The following is a 23,373-nucleotide window of genomic DNA, read 5'->3' on the forward strand; positions in this document are numbered from 1 at the left end:
CCATGCTTACGGGGTAGGGGGCTGACATAGTTTCAGGCCCTGAGCGGGGAGTCCAGAACATCTGTGGTCCGACATCCCTCTCCACCGTGTCTTTGGTTGCAAGGCTTTGGATGCCGGGTTGTGGGGAGAGGAACTAAAATATTAGACAGTATTCTAAAGGGAACCTGTCTCCTATTTTTGAGAGGGGGGGACCATTGCTGCTAGGAAGCAGGTTGGGGCTCAAAACTCTAGCTTCTTCTACCTTACATGCCTTTTTAGAAGTCTGAAAGCCAAGTGTTTGGGGGAACTATGACTCTCCCTCTAGTGACAGCTGTACCTGCACAGCCTTGGTGAGACAAAACCCCCTATTCTCAGTCTCTGGAAGAAACAGATAACCAAAAACAGTGGCCCCAAGAGGATTCTTACAGTTTTGGACTTTTGGGGGGCTCAGCAGACCAAACCCCAGTCATTTGGAATTTGTGCTATTTCAACCACAGGCAGAGGCGATAGCCAACTTAGAAGTTTAGGATCAGAATTGGAGGATATATGGGGTTGGCTTTTCAGGCCCCCCATTTCCTGAGGGGAAATACTGAGGCATGAGAGGGGGCGGTGATTGACCGAGGTCACCTAGGGATTTGGTGGCCGAGCCAGGACCTCTCCAGGACCCTGGGCTGTATATGCTCATCCTGCTTGAGGAAACAGTAGATGCCTTGTGTCTTTCTTGATGTAGCCCAGAACTGAGGTGGTATCAATGATATGGGAATGAAATATTGTTCCTGACTTGAAACACAATCAATGAATTGATCTTCTAATTAAGGGTTAGAAAATACTCTTTATTTTTGAAGTGTGAAGGAACACTTGGGGCTCGCCTAGCACCATCCCAGGACCCCTCAGGGACCCCTGCGAAGTGATGCTGCGTTGAGTGTCCATGGCTCTCGGAGTGGGGCTGCATGACCAGCACCCCTCAGTTCTTCAGAACCAAGGAGATCCTCTTGTCTCTCTCCACACTTTCGAGAATGGTGGTGTTTCCACGTGGTGAAGGGCCAACATGAGGCTTCAAGGCTGAATATCGGGGTTCTTTGCTGGAAGTGGTCACTAATCGTGCTTCAGTCCTGGGCAGGCTTCTTTTCCCAGTGGCTTTCACTTCTCTCCATCACCGCAGCCTGGTTGACATCATGATGGCTCTGTCTGCGGGGCCTTCAGCCACTGACTCTCCTGCCTGCTTCCTAGTAGGACCCCACTAATGACCTCCATGGGGACGTGGGAGCCAGGAATCCCTAAGCTCTGGGGCATCGGAAGGGAGTCAGAAATTCCTTAAAAGAGTATGGGAAACGACCTTGCCTAATAGCATCCCTGAGAAATTCATTACCGCCCAGGAAAGGTGTGACCCCGTCTGGGAGAGTCTCCCTGACATGGAAGAAGAATGTCAGGAGGGATTTTCCCTCAGGTCTTAGGTTCTAAGGATTACCCAGTGACAGGATAAACCCCTGGGAATTGTGTGTGTGTTATTCAAAGCAGGTCCTTACCTTGGCCGCCTGCACACTCTCTGATCTGCCGTGGTTTCCCACTGTGTCCCCAGAGATGTTTCTGGAACTATTGGGGTGGGCATCGGGGCCTGTCTGAGGGGGCTCTGATACCCACTCCAGTCAGAGCTGTTCACGTTAAAAAGTCTTCTATATATTGGGCTGTATATTGGGATGTGTGATAATAGGCTTTTGCTTTAAAAACTTGGAACTGGCACAAAAATGCAATAGCAGTCCTCCCGGGCCAGGCTCGGGGGCTGCTGGAGGCTCATCGTTGGTCATCCAGCCGCTGGACTAGGGATGGGGCAGGTGGGCAGTGTGGACACTCTGTCCCCCTGGAGGGAAAGGTGGTCCCTCAACAGCCTGACAAAGGCCATTTCAGAGAGGACTACACTCTGCCGAGGCTGGGCAGGCTCTGGGTGCTCAGCAGATGTTTCTGAGGGAACAAACAAATCTTGTTTGGAGGGAAGGCAGGGGCCCTCTCCGCTTTTGAGAATTTGGGGCCTAAGGGCAGTGCCACCTGTCAATCCTACTGTCTGTGCCTCCGGGCGTCGGAGTTAGGCCTTGGGTGTGAACAACACTCGTCCTCAGTCATTCCCTGCTGGGAGCAGTCACTGCCTGAATGTGGAGACATCTCCTCACCAAGCAGGTGTGTCTTGGGTAGGTGGTGTGTGTTTGTGGGGCACCATCTTGAATGTGGTTCTTTTAAAGAATTGCTTTAGCAGCGTGACCTCTTGGTTCTTTCTGTCTTTCTGTGGCTGTGGTGGTGGGGGTGGGGCAGTGCCCTGGTTTCGTCAGAATCTGGGAGAGTTGCTGAGGTTTGGAGATTTTCTGAGGTGGTGGGAAGCTCCCCATGGAAGATGGGTTGGGACACTTCCTGCCAGGATGGCATTTGGTGGCGTGCAGATGGAGGACAGGCCCCTGGAGCTCTGCACTGAAGAACCCTCCCTTGAGGAGATTCTGGAGCTTGGGAAGGCCCCCTCTCCTCTGTCCCTTCTCAGGAGTGGCTCTGCTGGGGCCAGGAGAGGCTGTTGAACCGTGGACTTCAGAACCCAGATCTCTTCCTTTCTCCCTCTTTCTCTCTCTCCGTCTTTCTGCATCACTGTCTCTCATTCGCGTCTGAGGAGAAACCAGCCTTAAACCCACAGGGCATCAAACGTGGCATCCTGAGGACACAAAGTGAGATAAACCAAGAGCTGTTGGCTCTGTGGCTGCTCACACCCCTGGAGCTGACTCCTCCTTGTTCTCCTCCAGACCCTGCCCACCGGGGGCCATGTTTGCGGGTCTGGTGTGGGGGGGCCATGCCATTTTGCAATCTGTGTTTCTTGCTGAACGTTTTCTGAATGGATTCCCAGGCTGCGATGTGATCTTCTCCATTATCCCTTTTTCGGGTGGGAGGGGGAGCCCTCTTTTTTTAAGATAGCAGCCCTCAAGCAGATAAAGCTCGGGTGGCTGGTCTTGTGTCCACACACTACAAAAATATGCAATTTAGACCCATCGGCCGGGAGATGAGGAGTTTTACCACAGCGCGGACAGAGGCTGACTTGATGCCTGTGATGGGCTTGTCTGTGCCTCACGGAGCCTCATTTGTGGGCCCCGGACGAGGAAATGGCCAGATCGTCTGGTGGCTCTCTGAACTGATGCTAGAAAGTTCCCTTTATTTGGGGCCCTGCTCACTGGGACGATGTCAGAACAGGGAGTGAGCTAAGTTTATGTTGACCCAGTTTGTGAAGTGTCAGCCAAGCACGTGTGGACCCTATAAGCGGTGGCAGGGGGTGTTTTTCATCATCTTCTAGAAGCCCAGAGGACTTCAATTGCTTTAGAAACTATCTCTGGGAACTTCCCGGGGCCCCATGGAAACAGGTATGAGAGGTTTGATTCACCCAGGGGCTGATTCCAATTTTTTATGTGCTCATTGAAGCAGGTCAGCTGTGGACCTTCAGTCTGGATTCAGGGGGAATGTTTTACGGCTTTTTGGTATGAAGACTACCTTTTAAGGAGACTCTGTGATTTCGACTGACTGCTGCTTTGGCCCAAATTAATGAGGCTGACTGCCCGAGGACATTTGGGTGCTGGGTCTGTGCTGTTGTAATGTTTTACATCTCACTCGAGTAGGGACGCTCCTCATTCTGTTAGGACTGGGCTGTCAGCAGGGGTGCACACTGTGCCAGTTGTGGAACCTGACAGGTCCCCAGGGCTGGAGCACCTGACAAGCTTTTGGAGATCCCTAGCCTCTTTGCTAAAGGCACCACGGGTGTGATTAGGGTTTTCATTGTTGGTAGGGAGAGGCAGATGGAGTCTCTTTAGAAAGACTGAGGTTTCTAACTCTGGGCTCGTCTAGGCACTTGCTCTATAGACTAGAAATTGTCTTCAGGACCAGGTTGAAGCCAAGCATGTGTTTCTTCCTCCAGGCACCATTGGGGGATCTCCGAAGCAGACCAGGCTCCTCACTGGGCACAATGAGGCATCCTTGAAGTACACGGGGTCCCTGCCACCCCCCAGGGCTCCACGTGTGGGCCGCAGCCTCCCTGATTGCTCTCCCCACAGCCCCATCTCTGACATAGTGCACGGCATGGGTCAGATTCTGTGGTTATTCTGCAATAGTTTTTTTTTTTTTTAAGATTTTAAAAATTTATTTGAGAGAGAGTGAATGAGTGGTGGGGAGGGGCAGAGAGAGATGAAACAGAGAGAGAGAAACAGACTGGGCACTGAGTAGAGAGTCTAATTCGGTGCTCGATCCCAGGACCCTGAGATCATGACCTGAGCTGAAGGGAGACACTAACCGACTGAGCCACCCAGGCACCCTGAGCGATAATTTTTAATTTGTTCATCGCTGGTCTCCCCCACTACTTTGAGCTTTATGAGGACAAGAACCATGTCCGTTTTGTTCCCTCTTATGCCCTAGCCCAGTGCCTGGCACACAGTGGTGCTTAGTAATACGTGTTTGTTGGATGAAGGAATGAGGCCACCTAGTCCTCCTAACGGTCCCAGCTGGGAGAATCTGTTTTTCACCATTCATCCCCATTTTACACATCAGGAAGCTGAGGCTCAGAGAGTTAGAGGATCTTGGTGAAGGTTACAGAGCTTGAGCTAAGATTCGAGGTCTGAACAGCTCACCCAGAGAACATAGACTGGGGACAGTGAATGATTTCCAACTAAATTCCAGACAGACACGGCTTTTTTGAATGCTCAACTTAAAAAAAAAAAATGATGGAGATGGAGAGGGATTTGTTCAAATAGCAACAGCAAAAGAATATGCTCCCTGTGGGTTAATTTTGCTGCTCCCCCTTTGGCTGCCCCCACTTCCTGAGGACTGGGACCGAGGCGTGTTCCCCCAGCCTCTTCGGAAAGGCAGACCCGCCTTTTCTGGCGAAGGTGAAACGCTGCTGTGTAAAAAGCTGGGTGGAAAGTTAATTACACCCTGGTTTGTTCAGCTGTGGCCAGAGTGACCTGTGGGCCCTAATTATGGGGCTGGGGCTGTGTGAAGGCTGGCATCTTTGCCAGCCTCGTTCCTGTCCACCGGCTGGCGGGATCTTGCCTTTGTGCACTGGCTCAGGCCCTTTCTCGCTCCGACAACATGAGTGGGGGTGGTCCTTGCCTCATTGCTTGGGGCGCCCCTCGTACTGGTTCCATTTGGGCAGAGCGGAGTCGGCACGGGCAGCCGCAGGGCAGTGCACTGCCAAGTGCACAGGTGCAGGGTGTGAGCTCCTTCTGCCCACGGGGAGCGTGCATGGCACCTTGGTGTCAGCCGGCGTCTCTCAGTGCAAAAGGCTTGGGGGCTTGAGCACAATTAATCCCCCCACATCAAGAGCTTTCCTGCATGCAAACAGCATCCAGCTAGAAAACATGGAGCAAGGAAGGCTCCTGCTCACGGCAGTCACGGAAGGTATAAAGACCAGGCAACAGACCCGGGAAGCCACATTCAAATGGTTGGAGAGGACAAACAAGCCAGCAATATCAGCTACGGAAGGACACAAAAGACTTCACTAAACGAGGAGGCAGACCTTCTTCTTGGGTGGAAAGATTCAATATCGCAAATAGGTCAGTTTCCCCTCGGTGAACCTGTTAACTTTAGGTTAGCCCGTGAAAATAACAGTGGGATTGGTTTAGAAATGGACAAGCTGATTCTGAAGTTCGTTAGGAAGGAGAGACATCAGGGAGAGGAAGGGAGATCCTGATTGAGAGGAGCGATGGGAAGGACTGGTCACCAGGCCAGATTGTCGAACACGTTCTGAAGCCATAGGAGTCTGAGTGGTGTGGGAGAGATGAAGGCCCGGAAAAGAAAGCGGAAAGGGACGTGAACGGAACTGGAAACGCAGTGTGTGAGAGGTGTCAGTGTATGTCGGCGGAGGACAGGTGGGTCACTCAGTAATCGGGATTGGGCTGGTGTGGAGCCATCGCGGGGAATGGAAATTGGATTCCTCTCCTCCAAAAGCCAAAACAAATCCCAAATGGATCAGAAATCTAAACAGAAAAAGAAGACTTGAAAAGACTAAAGGAAAACATAAGTGGGCTTTTAAAGAATATGAGAGGATCAGAGTGGGGAAGCCTTTTCTAAATATAACAGTAAACCCACAAGCCATAAAACAAAAGTCAAATATTTGGCCACATAAAAATAGAACATTTCTGCATAGCCAAAACCGTGATAAATCAAACCAAAGACACGTATCACGGGCAAAAAATATTTTTCCTTAATGTGTAAGAAATTCCTACCAACACGAAGAAAAGAACCAATAAATCGACAGGAAAGCAGGGGGAAGTCTGGGCTGCCTGAGGCCAGCCCCTTCTCAGAACGGTTGCTGCCCCTCTGATCTTCAGATATTTTGAATATCTCCCACGCGCAAAGAACAGAAGTGGAACCGGAAAACGATGTATTAGTGAGCTCTTACACATTTAGGAAGAAACCTTCTTTAGGAGAAGAGAACCATACATTTTTTTTAAAAAAAAGATATATTTATTCATTTCAGAGCTCGAGAGAGCTCAAGAGAGTGAGAGTGGGGGTGGCTGAGTGGGAGTGGGGGGAGGGGCAGACGCAGGGGGAGTGAGGATCTCAAGCAGACCCCAGGCAGAACCCAGTGGCATGGGGCTTCATCTCACAACCCTGAGTTCATGACTGGAGCCAAAATTAAGAGTCACCCAGGTGCCCCGAGAACTGGTAATTTAGCCCGCAAGAAACTACCTACCATTTTTAACCTACCAGATTGGCAAAGACCAACATGTTCACCAGCCCATTGTGCTGGTAAGGACATATAGCCTAGATGCCAAGATGTGGAGTCTTGTTCTCCTCTCTGTCCCCAGGGTGGCCTTGGCCGATTGCTAGAACACGTAGTAGGTGTTCAAGAAGAGTTTGCGGATTTTGTCCCCAGGAAGGTCGCAGCCTCTGTGGGGCAAGAGCTTTGAACCATAAGGCAGCCTGTGGCAATGCCATGGGTAAAGGGCTCTTAGGTGTGAGGTTGTAAAAAGAAAGGCTCCATGAACCATGCCTGGACACAGTAGGTCTTCAATTAATGCATCATCAGCAGGGGGAGTTACAGAAGAAAGAGACAATCTACTCTTCGAACAAGTACTGAGCATGTACTGCGTGTAGGAACTCTTCTGGATGCTGGGGATGGAGGAACTGTTTATTTCCATGAAAGGTAACACAGCGGAGAAGGTATTCACATCACAAAAGCATTCCATGACTTGTAAGGTGCTGAGTCCTAGGCGGCCTATTTATTTTTTAAAATTTTTATAGAGTTTTAAACATTTTTTTAAATTTATTTGTCAGAGAGAGAGAGAGAGCACGCACAAGCAGGCAGAGGCAGAGGGAGAAGCAGGTTCCATGCTGAGCAAGGAGCCTGATGTGGGACTCGATCCCGGGACCCTGGGATCATGACTCGAGCTGAAGGCAGCTACTTAACAGACTGAGCCAGCCACTTGCCTGTTTAAAGGAGGCTTTCCCAGGGCCTTTAAAAGATGCTCCCTGGCGCACCTGGAGGGTGCAGTCGGTTCAGCATCTGACTCTCGGGTTCGGCTCAGGGTGTGATCTCAGGGTCACGAGATCGAGCCCTGTGCCAGGCTCGAGTGGGAGTCTGAGTGGGAAGTCTGCTGGGGATTCTCTCTTTCCCTCTGCCCCTCCCTCCACCCTTGTGTGTGCTCTTGCTCTCTCTCTGTGTCTCAAGAATAAATAAGTAAATAATAAAGTAAATAAATAAAAGGGGCTTCCATGAACATAGACGTTGTGCCCACACCTCTCTGAGAGGGTGCTGACTTTCTGTGCTGGCCTGCGACTGCGCTGCCGTTTTGGAGGAAAGCAGACGGGCATGGCGAGCAACCAGCCAGTCTGGGTCTGCCTGGCCCATGGTGAGACCAGAACCTTCCCTAAATTGCCTGTTCCCTGCCCTCCGAGTCCCTTGCTATGAGGTGCGTGGGGCCGTGGTTTTCTCTGGGCTCGGGCCTTGGGTCCTGGCTCCTGGTGGACCTGTGGAGGGGAGTTGGTTTTAGGGGCTGACGTCATTCCTTGCCTCCTGGAGGCCTGCAGGGATATAGAATGTATCCCCCTTGCCTTGATTATGTGGAGCAAACGCTGCTATCACCTTGTGGAGCCTGTAGGTCTCTCTAGAAATTGGACACCACATCTAACAATATAGAAGTCAGGGGTCAAGGTGGGAAGAATCCACACATCTCTTGGTTTCCGCGGGAAACAGTGTGTCCATGGGTGTGTTCCAAGGCTTCTAAGTGCTTTCCAAAGTGGGGAGGATCTTCTCCTACTGTCCCACCCAGCTAGCCTGACTACCTCGATGTGCCCAAGGGTGGATTTTTTTGTGTCTGGGGGTGGGCCAGAATGGAATTCAGGTATGGTGCCCGACACGGGGAAGGAGTCTGCTGCAAACACCCTCTGGGATGAGCCTCAGTGAGGAGACCCTGGAGAGGTCTTGGGAGAGTGAAAGGGACTGGCCTGGGACTGGCCCACTCTGGATCCTGGTTTCCTGGTTTCCTCTCCTTCCCTGGCAGCAGCCGAACCTTCTGCTGGTTTCCTGTTGTTAGGACCAGGATGTACACCCAGCGGGACCTCAAGGTCCTGGGAGGAAAAGACAAACCCCAAGCTGATGTTCAGGCTGGTTGCGTGTGTATTTCTGGGTCCAGTCTGCTGTCATCCATTCCAGCTTGGAAGTTTCTAGAAGGCAGATGTCATGCCAGGAGGTTGTGATACCATACCTACTGTGAGTCTGGGGCTATGTGTGTGTGTGCGTGGGTGTGTGTGTGTGTGTGTTTGTGAGACAGAGACACAGAGTTTCTATTAACAAGGAATGTATAATCTAGCTAGAAAGTGAAGTTGCCATGATCCTTTGGGTTGCCTGGCACATAGTAGATCCTCAATTAACATGCTGTCTGTATACTCAACTCCAGCTGACAAGTCAAAAAAAAATGCAGATTCATTGGCTCAGGGAACTGAGAAGTAAGGCTAGCTTCAAGCATGACCCTCTAAGGACACACTTCAAGTTTGTCTCTACAAACCCCATACCCAAGTGTTCAGTGGCAGGGGTGCTGCCTCCAGGACCCCCCCACCCCCGCTTCCTCAGAGAAAGAGCAGCCTCTTTCCGATTGCCAGGACAGAAGTCCTCAGGTTGACTCGTAGAGGAGCAAGCAGCCAGGACCAAGGCTTATCCCTGAGAGCGTCCCTGAGGCCGGGTGGGGGGGAGACAGCCCTGTATAGTAGCTACACTCGGGCTGGTGGGAGTTGGAGCCACCTCCATCTAGACCCCTGGGACTGAGAATTGGGGAGTGGGCTCCCAGGATGTCTTCTGTAGGAGGAAGGAGGGACATGTGGGCAAACTTGGAGGAGTATAATCGTTGATTCAAATGCCAGATAGCCCAGCACCGATGGTCAAGTCCATTCACTTTGCTCTTGATGGGATCTAGTGATCTCATCTCAGAGTTTTAGGGGGGCAGTTTCCTGAAAGATCACCTAGCTCAGCGCCTTCTAATCCTATTCTCAAACCCTTATTCTCAACATAGCTGGTACATAAAGCCGATCAATGTAGAGTGCCCTTAGGCTGTCTGAAAGCCTGGACTGGGCCAGGCTCTTCAGTGAGGTAGGACTTAGGACTTGTCTAAGGTCACACAGGGAGGTGGTGGCTTAGTGGGTGCGCCCCCCCCTTTCCCCAGGAGGTGGCTGGTAATACCTAGGAGGCAGTGCAGCTCCCAGGATGGACAGGGGACAGGGGCTGGACCCACAAACCTCACATCATCTGGACTGGACGTTTTCTTTGTTTGCTTCTTGCGGAAGAGTGACTAGAGCACTTGAATTCTTATAAACTTCCCGGAAGTTGTGCCCCTCCCTGGGGGGGAGGTGTCCCACAGAAGCTGGCCCGCCCTCCCTTCCCTGATCCTGACCCTTTGGGGGCAGAGTTCTGGGAGAAGCAAGTCATGTCCTGGAGGTATCCCCCGGCTGCTGGGGCTCCAGGACATCGTGTCCAGCCTTGGGCCCAGGCTGGAGAGAGGCCGGGCAGCCATCGGGTGGGTCTGTTCTTGAGGCTTGAGTGGCTCAGGTGCCCAGATGGTGTGTGTGGGGGGAAGCTATGAAATCAGTCTGCGGTGCGGGCTCCTGAGAAACCCAGGGTGACCCCAAGTCATATCACCCACCATCAGCTTCAAGAGGAAGGAGGAGGCAGATAAAGCATTCCAAAATCGCAATACCAAGATGTTTTTCTTTATTCTATTGGTATTTCAGTAAGAAGTGTTTTCCCCTGATGGATACATGTATACTCTCCAAATCTCAGCGTCACTGAGCAAACCCAAGGTCCATTATGTGCACTCAGGTCAATCCCTTTTCTGTCAAGACTACAGTTCCGTTAGTCCAGCCCTCCTTGCTCCTGTCTGACACCGCTGTCACTGATGGTCAGGATACAGGGACCAGAACCCTTCAGAGAAGCCCTGGTGCTTTCTCCTAGAGGTGCGTGTGGGTTCCTCAATCTGTTGGGCGTAAAGACCTGACAGTTGTGTTTCCCGAGTACTCAATCTTGGTTTCCTCCAATTTGAGGTTTGAAAAGCTTGGAGAAAATGCCTGTCAGTGAAGATTGGAATAACTTCCAGCTGGATCCTGACCTGGTTTGGGGGTACAAGGGGCAACTAGAAAGTATTGTTCTCCAAGAGTCCTTTATTAGAGCTGAAAGCTATCAATGGTCTTTTCCTGTGTCCCTTGCCTAGGCTACAACTCCCCGCGCCCAAAAGAACAAAATAAACTACTGCTCAGAAGAAAAATGTGTTCTGTAGAGCCACAGCACCCCCTGGTATGTATTCATTCATTCATAGGGTCATTTTTTACAGCACCTACTATGAGCTGGGAACTATTTCAGGCACAGGGGATAGAGTTGTGAGTGAAAGGGGCAGTGGTTTCCAGCCTTCTGGAGCACGTAGCACCTCGCTGGCTTTGGCCACAAGATTCCTAAACTGACCCCTATGTAGTTATTTTGTTCTAAAGAACCGGCCAGTTCCCTCTGTGGTGTAGCTGAGTGCCGGCCAAGGCCCGTGTGAGCAGTGTGAGCGGGGAAAACAAGTAGCGGGTTCCCTGCCAAAACGGTTAGTGTGCTCGGAGGCTGTGTCAGCAGAAGCAGGACGGGGATGCAAGAGCTCAGTTCTACATGTTGTTGGAGAGACCAGGGCTAGGAGGGGTTTGGGGGAAGCTGGGGGGGGGGGGGCGGTGGTCCTCAAAGCCATGCTTGAGCCATGTTTGGGAAGTTTGGCTTCTTGGTGGTTGGTGTCAGGAAACTCAACCCTAATTTGCCTCAGTCAAGTAGGGGAATTTAGTGGCTCAGGTAACTAGAAAATGCAGAAGTAGTCAGCACTAGCTTCAGGTGCGGCTAGATCCAGGGACCCTGACAAAGACCTGGGAACCCCCCAGTCTTCCTGTGTCTCCTGGCTCTGATGAATGGAAGCTGTTTTGGCTTTTGGCTCAGGCAGACCCAGAGATGTTCCCCAGAGGAAATCAGGGTGCTGCTAGCAGAAGAACGGGGCGACGGGGGGATAGTGAATGCTGTCAGGCTGCATCAGCCCGGAGAGGGAAGGAGCTTATGCCATTTAACCAGAGTCCAGAGTAGATGACCTGACTTGCAGGGGTTGGGGGACAGTGAGCATGGCCAGTCCCACCCATACAGTGGTCAGCTGCCTCTGATGGCGATCCGGTGGCTGATAGCTTTCCTATCACTTCCAGATAGAATTTATGGATGCACAGGGCTGAACGGTGGGAGCTCTGTTCAAAGCAGTGGGGGAGCCAGGGGGAACAAGGGCATCATATAAAGGTGCTCTTTATATGTGGGCCAGAGTGAGTGTCCCTGTGGCCCCTTGAATGGGTCTTGGTTCTGTTCCTAGAGCACCAAGATTAACTGAGAGAGGGGTTCCTCCAAACCTCGAGATCCTGTGATTGGCAACCCTTAAATGACACCCTAAACTCAGGAAAATAAAGAACATCCCCAAACAAAACGAGAAATCAACCAAATTTATCTCCTGCTGGCTGGGGCGTGTGGTTTCGGGAGTGCAGCCAGCAGGGGATCGGCCTGGCCTGGTCTTAGAGAGGGAGTCATCCACTGCTTGCGATGCTGTGGCAAAGGCTTGGTGGGGCTGGGGATATGGATGCGGGTGGGGGAGGGGCCGGGGGTGCGGGTTGGGGGGCGCAGTTTCCGGACCGGCAAAGAGCAAGGAAATCTGAAATTTAACTCTGGCACTGGTCTAAAATAAAGCTGAACTATTGGTTGAATGTTTTGGCAGTGTTTTTAAACACTGTGTGCCAGCTCGGGGAAAAAATGTACAGGGGATTATAAAATGCTTCATTTTGTGTTAAACAGTTTTATTTTGGAGTTGACTGGCTAGAATTTGGCTGCCGTTGGGAATGACATCATTGCTCTGGGGAAAGGGGCATCTAGGAGGACTGGGGCTGTGGGGCGCTGGGCAGGTGGGGGGAGCACACACACCCGGGGCGCTTCCCCTACCCCGCCCCCCTGGATGCTGGAAGTCTCTGCCTGGCCATGTGATTGGCTGTTTGTGTCAGCACTGCCAAGTGGCAGAGGGTGACAAGGCCAGATCTCCTGGAGCAGGTCTGCCCCCTTGGAGGGCTGGTAGGGGCTGAGTGGTGAGGAAGTGGCAAGGAGGTATCTGAGGTCTGGGGGTAGGGAGTCTGGGGAGGAGAGACGGTCGGCATCTGTCTGTGGCCTTCCAGCTGCTTCCCCGCATCTGTTCCCAGGGCAGCTTCAGCCTGACTCTGCCCCTCTCCTGGTGCACTCAGAATGAATCCATTTCACGGACCCGGGCCTGCCTCTCCTGGCCTCTCCCTGTTCTTCCCCTTGAGATTGCTTATTCCTGCCACAGGGCCTTTGTTCCACCTCTCCTCTCCACCGGGATGCTCTTTCAGGTTTTCACAAGGATCGCTCCTTTGCTTCCTCGTGGGACTTAGCTGCAGTGTCCCCTGCACAGGGAGGCCCTCTTTGACGGTCCCGCTCCTCAGCCAGGGTTGTTCTCCTTCACTGTCTATCGCATCATCCCCTTTGATGTCCTTTCTGGCGGTTCTTTTTATTTGACATTTGCTTTTTGATTTGCTTTCTGGGCTTTGCTATTAGAAGGTGACCCTCTTGAGAACAGTGTTGTGCTCTGTCTTTCTCGTGTCTGGATCTGTCTCTGGCCTACCACGGGGCTCAGCACACAGTAGGTGCTCAGAAAATAGCTATTGAATGATTTGTGGGAAGTGATGCGGGTGGTACCAGGTTGTTCCACTTGTCACTCCTGTGCGTGGCAAAGGCCCAGGGATTCTTGGGGACAGTCTCCCATGGTCTGGAGAGGAGCCTCACTTCCTCTCCAATGTCACCACGCCACCACACCTCCTACACACCTCCCTTCCTACCTCAGAAACTTCTTCCCACTTGCTTCCTGACACCGTAAAACAAACCAGAGTTTGTGTGTCGCTCTTCCAGGGGATACGGATGTTTTGCATGCTAGGCTTCTAGTTTTTTATGAAGTGCCTACTGTGTGCCAAGCCCCAGTAAGGTGTTAGGGATTAGCAGGACTCTGCCCTCGGGAAGCTTTTGTCCTGGCTGGCGGGGGAGAGGGGTAATGCAGAGGTAGATGGACAAATGCATAACAAGGCGTGGGATGCACACAGGGAGCACGGGAGGACCGTAAGGTCCCTGGGATGGGATTCGAGGAGCCCCAGTGGACAGTCTGCATCTCGGGGGGTCCAGCCAGGGTGGTTTGTTTCCCCGAGGAAGGGGTGGCAGAACTGCAGGGAGAAGTGCTGAGTCACAGAGGGAAGGGCCTGGGGTGGGAGGGGAGGAAGGGGCATGGGTACCTAAGGAGGATTTGCCCGCTGACCACCTTTGCCACGGGCCACTTGCCTCACCACTGATTTTTTTTTTTTGAAATTTCCTGTCACTCTCACTGATGACATATTTTACACTGCATCCTCTAACGGCTTTTTATCACCATCTTTGCAAACACCTTGTGTCGACACATTTACTTAAAAATTGTTTAAAAGATACCCCGTTAGTCAGGGTCCCAGCAGAAAACAGATGGTACTTTCAAATGAGGTAATTGAAGAGCATTTAATAAGGGGCCCTTTATGGACGTGGGTAGGTCGAAGGCAGGCCAACAGGGATGGGGAGCATTTTGGGGATATCCTGGCGATGTTGGAGAACCTAACGGTGCAGGGGAGGGCTTTGGCTGGAACTAGGAGGAGGCTGCCACCGTCGCAGAGCTCCCTGGTGACAGGCAACCTGTGACAAGCCAGGGACCGTGCCGGGAGAATAAAAACCCCACTCTGTCCCCTCCTACTCTCCAGTCTCTGCTGGAACCATGGGCTGAACCTAACAGGAGCCCCCAGAGCAGAGGAGCCTATCAGCTTCGGTGGGGTACAGGGCAGGGCGGAGAAGGAAGGAGGGTGGGTCTGGAGGGGCCGGTGACCAACGCCCCCTGCATCACCCCTGCCCCTGCGGCTAGCTTGGGTGCTGCTGAGAAGCCAATTTTTGGAGATGAACCCCAGTTTTGTTTTTTTTTTTTAAAGATTTTATTTATTTGTTTGCCGGGCAGAGATCACAAGTAGGCAGAGAGGCAGGCAGAGAGAGAGGGGGAAGCAGGCTCCCCGCTGAGCAGAGAGCCTGATGCGGGGCTCGATCCCAACACCCTGAGATCATGACCTGAGCTGAAGGCAGAGGCTTAACCCACTGAGCCACCCAGGCACCCCTCAACCCCAGTTTATAAAAGAAGTTTTCCTGTGTGGATTTGTTTGGGGGCGTTGGGACCACGTGTTTGTGTTGGAGCGTGGGGCTCTGTCAGGCTGCCCTGGGGCTTTTGGCTCTTGGTTTTCTCTTTCCCCTGCACTTGGTACTAGACTGTGACTCGGTCTTGTGCCATCAGGGCACAGATTAGGGGAACAGAGGAGCGGACCTGTCCGCCACGAGGCCCTGGCTCCTGGCAGGTAGAGCTGTTGAAATCACGGCCTGAGCTGCCCAAACTTGGAGAATGGAATAGTCTCTTGTCCGATTAACACCATTTACTGCTTAACTACTGGAGAAACTGGCAAGGAAGTCACTCTGTGGCCGTCACCCCCCTCAACGGTGTCATTCCATTTATGGCTTCACTGGGGACAATGGCAGGGGAGAAGTCAAGGAAAGCAGGAAGGTCAAGGATGCTTCCGAGGAGCCTCTTTGTTCATTATGTATTTATACTGCGCGTGGTTTCCATTCGCTGGCTGCGCCGCTCCGGGGACCCCCAGAGGATAAGGCCAGGGAACCTGTGCTCTGAGCACCAAAGCTATTTTTATTTGTGCGCAGGGCAAGGTGACGCGGCTGCTGCAGGCCGAGGTTCAGCTCTCCCTGACACACAGAATTGGATATTAAGGCAGAATTAGAAGCTTGAGTCCAAGGAGATCCCTTGTGAGTGATGCATTCAGGATGGCATTATGACTTTCCAGACAGCTTCTGCGGAGAGCAGCAAGGGTAGATGAAGGAGCCGTTTCGGGGGGCAAACCCGGGCCCCCCAAGTAGCCTTGTGTGAGAGTCTGTGAGTCGATTGCGAATTGTTTCCCCAAATCAAATTCCCTTCCTGTTGTTTCTTGTTTTCCATGACGCGTCCCCACTGGACATTCGGAAGTGCTTCCTTCTCTCCTCTTCCCAGAGAAGAGGCTTGGCACGTCCACTCGCCCACCCGCCCGGGCCCCACCCTGGCCCAGCACCCTGGAAAGTCCCGATCTCTGCGGTGACTCATGGACTCGTCCAGCACGCTCGGCATCCCCTCACCTTTCAGCAAGGGGAGGAGGAGCCTTTCCTCACTCTTTATTTAAAAAACATGTTTAGAGATTATTAGATGGCACAAACACATAGATGCATTCCATTCCGGAAAGTTTCAGATGCGGACAAGGCTAAAATCTTCGTCCTGCTCTCCCCCCGACCCCTCGTAAATTTGCAGTCCCTAGTCTGGCCGGCGCGCTTGAAGACCTTCTACTCCAAATTTGCATAATATCGCTCTGCATAGATTCTGAGACACACTTAAACGTCTCTGTCGTCGAGATGAATCCTACAATTAGTGGCTGGTCATGGTTTAATTGGCAGGTTTTTTTTTTTTTCCTTTTTTAGTGGTGTGCAAACTAGTAGTGTCTTTTACAACCTGTGGGGTTTTAGATTAGATGAAATATGGCGCGTGTGTATCCATAGAAACAAGGGCATATTGATTTTTTATTAAAAAAACAAATGATACTCTATTGGATCTATCATTCTGCAATGTTTTTTTTTCCCCCCCACACAATACTATGGCTTGGAGAGTTTTGCACATTGGTATATAGGTCTCCCTTATTCTTTATTAACTGCTGCATGGCGGTGTCTATCATGGATGTCCAATGTTTTATGTAGCTGGTCCCCTGGTGATGGGCATTTAGGTTGTTTCTAATTGTTGGCAGTAGTGAAATTCTTGTACATGTCTCCCTATAGGAGCACTTTTTCCATGGCCGATAGCAAGAAAGGGGCATTGCTGGGCCCAAACTTTCTTGCATTCTGTTCTCTTCCATATGTTCTGTCCTGTCCTGTCCCATCTCATCCAACCCCATCCCATCCATCCCACTCAGTCCTTCAGCTACAACCCCAGTACTTATTGGGTATCAGATACTGTGCCTAGATCAGTTTTGTGGCTTGAGGTATCTCCAAAAGGGAGTCAGATGCTGCCTCCAGGAACTTAGAGTCTACCTGGGAGAGTAGGCATGAAATGAGTCTTGGATCAAAATTCCAGAGCATTCCCCAGTTCAGCCTGGGGATAGGAGAATAGGTGTTGGTGTGGTTCTGAGGAAGAAGGCATTTTGGCCCTCATTTTATACTCATTCTGGGTCCTCTCAGGGCCAGCAAGCCCCTTAGGAACAGCAAAAAGAGTGCCCTTGCACTGACATGTCACCCCTTGACTTATCTGGGCCAGGAGTGTGAATCTTCCCCAGTTGTGTTCTTAAGACTGACATGTGTTTGGGCTGTTCCGGGGACAACGTCCCTCTCTTGTTTTCCCTCCTTTGTGCTGAGTAGGGAGAAAAGAGCTGCCCACCTGTCCCGTGACACCTGTTGTGTTGTCCAGGAAGGTTCTACCGCATCTCTCACTGAGGATGCAAGAAACATGGGAAGGGGGCGGGGATGGATGGGACAGAGATGGAAGGAGCTGCCTCTTCAGCTCTGCCCCAGGAGGGTTTGTGAACAGAAAGTGCGAGGCAGGCTGTCCTGGGATAGCCTCTGGCAGTGCTTTCTAACTTTTCAGTGCATGCGGATCACTTGGGAGCTTGTGGAAATGCAGATTCTAATTTGGCAGGTCTGAGGCATGGGGAGGAGCAAGGTTCTGCGTTTGCTACCAGCTCTTAGGACGTAGATACTGTGGGTTTCTGGACCACACGTGGAGTAGTAAGGACTTTGGGATCATGAAGGAAACCATGGAAGCAGGGAGGGCCTGGGAAGAGGGGAAGGAGCGTTTTGGTGGGAGCTGGGGTTTTTCTAGGGGCCGAGGCTGGACACATCCGGCAGATCTCACTTTGGGGGATTATAAATTCTTTGACTTTGCCCTCTATTGGCACATGGGCCTCCAGCAGTTGTATCCAAGTCAAGGGAGAATTTGTTGGTTTGCTCACAGCTGATAGATTTGTGCTAGAATTTCCAACCTTGGGGTGGCATTTAAATAGGATAATTCATCATTCTGAGGGATGGTCCCTTGCTTTACAGGACAGTTGGCACCCCTGGTCTTGCCCACTAGATGCCAGTAGCAACCTCTCTGATTATCGTAGCACTTTAAAAAAAAAAAATGGCCCGAAGGGAGCTGTTGCCGCATGTGGTTGAAAGCCATCGAGCCCGACGCAGTCCTTGTTGAGGGCAGGGACCATGGCCTGGTCTCCACATCCCTAGAAGCTGGCACCGTGCCAGGCATGGAGTAGAAGCTTGATCAATGCGTGTTGTGTTAAAAAACATAGCATGCGGGCGCCTGGGTGGCTCAGTGGGTTGAGCCGCTGCCTTCGGCTCGGGTCATGATCCCGGTGTTCTGGGATCGAGTCCCGCGTCGGGCTCCTTGCTCAGCGGGGAGCCTGCTTCTCTCTCTGCCTCTCCCTGCCACTTCGCCTACTTGTGCACTCTCTCTCTCTCTCTCTCTGACAAATAAATAAATAAAATTAAAAAACAAAACAAAACAAAACAAAACAAAAAAACATAGCATGCTGGGCACGGAGGGGAACGCTAGTCCTAATAATCCCGTGTTCTTCAAAGAAAAGCCCCATCGTGTGCCTCTGCTCTACCCCGCAGTGGGACACCACTGAGGACAGTACCATCCAGACCCGAGCGTTAGCATGGGGACACGGGACACGGAGGTGAGGGACCATTGTGAAGTTCATCTCTGTTTCCTTGGCTTCCACCCAGCACTTTGAGGCTCCCTTTTCTCACGGGGTTTGGATGTATCTGTCTCTTCTGGGCTGGAGGAGAAGGTCTGTCTCGTTCATCCTTGTGTCCTCAAGGCCCGGCACATAGTAGGCGTCCTGTGAATGTTTGCTGGAAGAATAACCATTCTGTTCCCTAGGGGGCATTGGCTCATCCCAGGAACTCCATGGTGGCTCCTCGATGATCGTGTTTGTGATGTGAGTCACTCTCCCTGATTTAACCGTGCTGTTACTGTTCTATTTATTTGCTCAACAGCTCTTTCTTGAGCACGTGCTCTGTTCTAGGCAAGGCATGATGGTGAGCAAGGTGGGCATTGTTCCCATTGTGGAGCTGATGGTGTGCTTGGAGAATCATACAGACGGTGGGGAAATCACAGTTACGGTAAGGGCTTGTAGGGGAAGGTACGTGGTGCTGTGAAAATGCTGAGAGGTGTCTGGTCTGTGTCTGGTCTTTGTGCTGGGGCTGGTAGTGATAAGATATCATGGAGAGCTTCCTGGAGGTGGTGAAATTGGGGCTGAGATCTGAACTGTATTGCAGCCAAGTTAGTGCTTCAGGGTAACGATGAGGCAGGGCCACTCCCACCAGAGAAAGAAGATCTTCTGCAAGAATTTGATTTAAGGTATTAAAAAAAAGAAGCGTTAGAGGTTGCACAGATAAATGAATCAATAAAAATTTTGTGGAGACTTCATTATTCTTATTTAATAGTGTAGAGTGTTTTGTTCTACTTCTTTTGGATCAGGCAAGTGTAGAGCATACTCTTCTCTATATGCAGGGCGTCTAAAGGTCTTGTCCCTGGATCTGGAATGAGGAAGAGACAGTGGCTAAAGTTTCCAGAGGAGAGTGCCGCAGACAGAGAGAAGAATGTATGCAAAGGCCCTGGGGAAGCGGGGGTGCTACAGAACAGTTGGAAGACCGGTGAGGATGCAGGAATGTAGGGACCCGGAGAGCAGGGACGTGAGGGTGTAGAATCAGGCTGGGAGTCCTTTGGGGCCAGGTAATAGTGCAGGGCCTTGGATGCCATTGGAGGGGAGAAGCCAAGGTGTGGCATGACTGGGGGTGTGCCTGCCACGTGGAGAGTAGATGCATCTGTGGGTCATTCTAGGTGGGTGGCTGATGGGTTTCCCTGTGGGGCCAGCAGTCATGTGGCCTGGAGACACTTGGGCCGTGAGGATGAAGGTGCCATTGCGTCATGGGTGGGCAGATGATAACCTCACCCCGCTCTGCTCTGCGGAGGGCTGACTCCCTCTTGCCTTTCTGGGTCAGGCAGGCCTGGCCTTCAGAAGCCAGATGGAGTCCAAAGATGGAGTCCGGGTGATGTTTAGATTTCTAAGTCACTGTAAATCTCACTGAAGTGACCTATTTTTCTCCCATCTCGCTCTTGTATTTTTTATGAATGGATAATAAAAAATGCGGCAGGGTCATTTGTTTTAATTTCCTCCTGACACCTCGACTCCGCGTTCGGTGGCAGCTGTCCCTCCAGTGGCTGGGTCTACCTCCAGGCGGTGAGGCCCGGGGCCTGTTCACACCAGGCTCTGTCAGGAACAGAGCAGCTGAGACAGCAGCCCCTGTCCTCATAAGGCAGCCTGCCCCCTTCGGACGTGGGGCCACAGGTTCGATGCCTGCTGGATGGGCTAGGACTGGTTCCAGTGCGCCTGCGAGGCTCCACGCCGTAGCGCCGGGCTGGCTTGGAGCTGAGAGCTAGAAGCCTCCAACCCATCTGGAACTGCAGCCCTGCCCATCTTGTCAAACAGCGATGGAAACCAGTTCTTCCCAGGCCGATGTGGCCCCATGGTTGATGTGGAGGGGCGACGGGTCAGGGCCCCGAGAGATACCAACCTCCCACGAGACCAAAATCTGGCTCTTTACTCAAGTGGCCATGGGTGATGGGGTCTGTCCCTGTTTTCCAGCCTGAATTACTACTCCCCACCTGATGGTTGTCCTTGAAGTCTGTTGTGGGCTTGTCTGTGCCATTCTTTCTGCCTGGAACCTCCCCTCCGCAGTTTGATTCCTTGGCGAAACCAGACCATTCTTCTTCCTGCCTCCCCGGGAGCCTCCCCTGATCCCTGAGCAGACAGCATACCCTTGTTTACCAAATACATTTTTCTTGCTTCGTGCTTGTTAGACGAATTTGTTGTATAAGCCCTATTACCTAAAGTCAAGCCAAAGGAAGAAGGTAAAACCTAGCCATAGTCCAGAGATCTGGGCGCTGGTCTTGGCATCTATCCTTCCTGATTCTGGTTCTGTAATCCACTTTCCCCCATGTACCTATAGATTGTAAACAGTGTATCATAACGTCAAATATTTTCCTAAAGCTTCCACGAATTGGCCTTATCATGTTCCATTGTCTGGCAGGGTTCAGGTAGGCATTGCACTCCCCTGTGGCCAGATGGAACACAGCCATCCCAGCAGTCCCCCCACGCCCCCTACGGGTCTTGTGAAGGGCAGGACCTTGCCTTTTAATCTGTGTTAGCCCAGGGGCTGGCGTTTGGCTGGAGGCTTCATGGGATGTGTTTGCTGGATGAACGAATGGTCCAGAATGCTGGTTCTTTCTCCCATCATGGCCAGAGCTTACAAAGCCTGTACTTTTAGGCCTTTTCCCTTTCTCGCTCCAAGTATCCTCCCACCTTCTCCCAGAAAGAATACTGTATCTCTTTAACACTTTTTAAAAGTGAAGCCCAGAGGTGCCTGGGTGGCTCAGAGGGTTAAGTTTCTGCCTTCAGCTCAGGTTATGATCTCAGGGTGTTGGGATCGAGCCCGGGCATCAGGCTCTCTGCTCAGCAGGGAGCCTGCTTCCTCCTCTCTCTGTGCCTGCCTCTCTGCCTACTTGTGATCTCTGTCTGTCAAATAAATAAATAAAATCTTAAAAAAAAAAAAAAGTGAAGCCCAAAGGAGGGGTTGGGCTGGGAGTGGATGGACAGAGAGCTGCCTACAGGTCAGGGGCAAGGCTGCCTTCTCCTAAGTGCCTTCCAGGCCCGGAGGGTGGGAGGTTCAGGGGGGCCCAGGGGTTGCTGCTGGTTGTGGGTGGGAGGAACTCCGATGGGGTGTGGAGGTCCCTGCCATCTCCCAGCTCCGGCAGCCACGTTCGAAGGGCTCCAGGGTGGGCCTGATGCTGCCTTGGGTGCCTGTGCCCACGCTCTGGTTACCTGGGAGCACAGCAGCCCTTGTACTCCCTCAGGCCCACTGGAACCTAGGATCAAAAGCCTTAATTTGTTCATGCATGGATTAAACACATGTTTATCACACACCTGTTCTGTGGCAGGCTCTGTGCTGGTCCCTGTCTTCAAGGAGCCCTACAGTTCAGGGCTAAGGGTATAGGCTGACCAGCTGTCCCCATTTGCCCTAGACTGAGAGGTTTCCTGGGATATAGGATTTTCCGTGCTAAAATTGGGAAAGTCCTAGGCAAAGTGGGACAAGCTGATCACCCTAGTCAGACACAGGTGTAGATTCCCATCACCTAAGGGGGAGCAGTCAGAGTCCTTCAGGTGGGACGGAAGGAGGGGAATGGGTAGGGTGGGTGGGTTGGGGGATGGTCTCAAGGGGGCATGTCCTGTGACGGATCTGGCATGCCTAGTGGGGGCTTTACGCAGAACTGTGCTGTCCCTAGAAATGGTTTCTACCAAAGATTCTTCCCCTCTCTCTCAGTTCCTCATGCCATTCCCCCGACCCCAGCGGTCCCCCTCTAGGCAGGGCATCCCTAGGTGCTGGGGCCAAGCAGCCTTCTGGAAAGTGCATGCCTAGAGTCTGGGTTCAGTTGCCTCTACCAGCCTCTAAGACCAAGGTTTTCTCTTTGAAGAAGAGGGGTCCCCCAAGTCTGCTCTGAAGGGGAAACCTGTCTTTCCTCCTTTGGGACCGGGAGATTGTTATCAATTTGTTTTTTCAAGTCACATTACCTTGTGGGGTTCACTCTTGACAGCCTCATCTATGACGTGAGCTTGTTGTTCACCCATATCTCCCTTCATTCAACACTGATCATCTATTACGTGCCTTTGGGATGCACGGATCCCAGAGCTGGGCACTTAGGAACTGGCAGATAGAAAACTCCCGGCACCGCACCTTGGGAGCTGTCTCCAAGCCGGCCAGTTCCAGAAGTAGCTTTCTTACCTACAGGTGCTGGTGGGAAGGACAGCATTAGATCAGTAGAGCCTTATCTGTCCCCTAGGGGGCCTCCCCGAGGGCTGGCACCCAGAGTGGAGGCTCCCTTGCCAGGTACCTCTCTGGAGCCTTTGTCCCCAGAAGACTGGCAGGGGGCTAGTCTTGGGAGAATGGAATCTTACGCCCTTCACTTGGAAAAGCCATTTGTCTATGGAAATGCAGTTTGTTTTCGAAAGGAGGAGAAGGAAGAGGAAGGCCACCAGGGTGAGAATGTGTTTCCTACAGGCCAACTCCAAAGTCAGTTTCCAACCTGGAGGTGAAGTCCTGAGAAAATGCAGGGCTGGGCTAGACATGTGGTTACCAGCCCCCATGACACCCCCCCCGCCCCCCCCGCCGCCTGATTCTAAATGCTGTCGCGCCCAGCAGAAATGATGATTATTTCTTAACGTGCTTTAAGAGAAAAAAATTAACTAAGGACAACCCCAAGCCTGCCATGTCATAGTACGGTAGTACAAAGAGAATTTTAAAAGAAGCAACCAGAATTTCTAGAGAAGAAATTCTTTGTGTGTTCCAGTGGCTGTGTCCTGGTTGAGGCAGGTCGCCCTGGTGCACGTGTTTGGGGGGGGGGCGGGGCGGCAGTTCTGGAAGGCAAAGGCAGAGCCGCGGAGGAAGGAAACGAGCCCGCGTTGGAATGTGCATGCCTGTGTGTTGGTGTGTGTGTTCCTATCAACACATGGACACATTTATCACATTACATCTGCTTTTACCTTTAAAATTTTATGAACACGGGCATATGGCGCGTTATCCTGCCCCTGTGTGTGTGTGTGGGTGTACACACGCAGGCAGGCCCGCTCGGCGCCCGCTCCTCCAGT

At 51.9% G+C, this 23,373-nt stretch overlaps 1 protein-coding gene across 1 annotated transcript in view; it reads left to right on the plus strand.

Annotated features, from left to right (window-relative positions):
• The window catches only part of ZNF423 (zinc finger protein 423), a 328,748-nt gene that overhangs the window by 106,546 nt on the left and 198,829 nt on the right, over positions 1-23,373 (plus strand). The gene's annotated exons all lie outside the window — the stretch shown is intronic.

The sequence above is a fragment of the Lutra lutra genome, chromosome 17, assembly GCF_902655055.1.
Source record: "Lutra lutra chromosome 17, mLutLut1.2, whole genome shotgun sequence".
Lineage (NCBI taxonomy): Eukaryota > Metazoa > Chordata > Mammalia > Carnivora > Mustelidae > Lutra > Lutra lutra.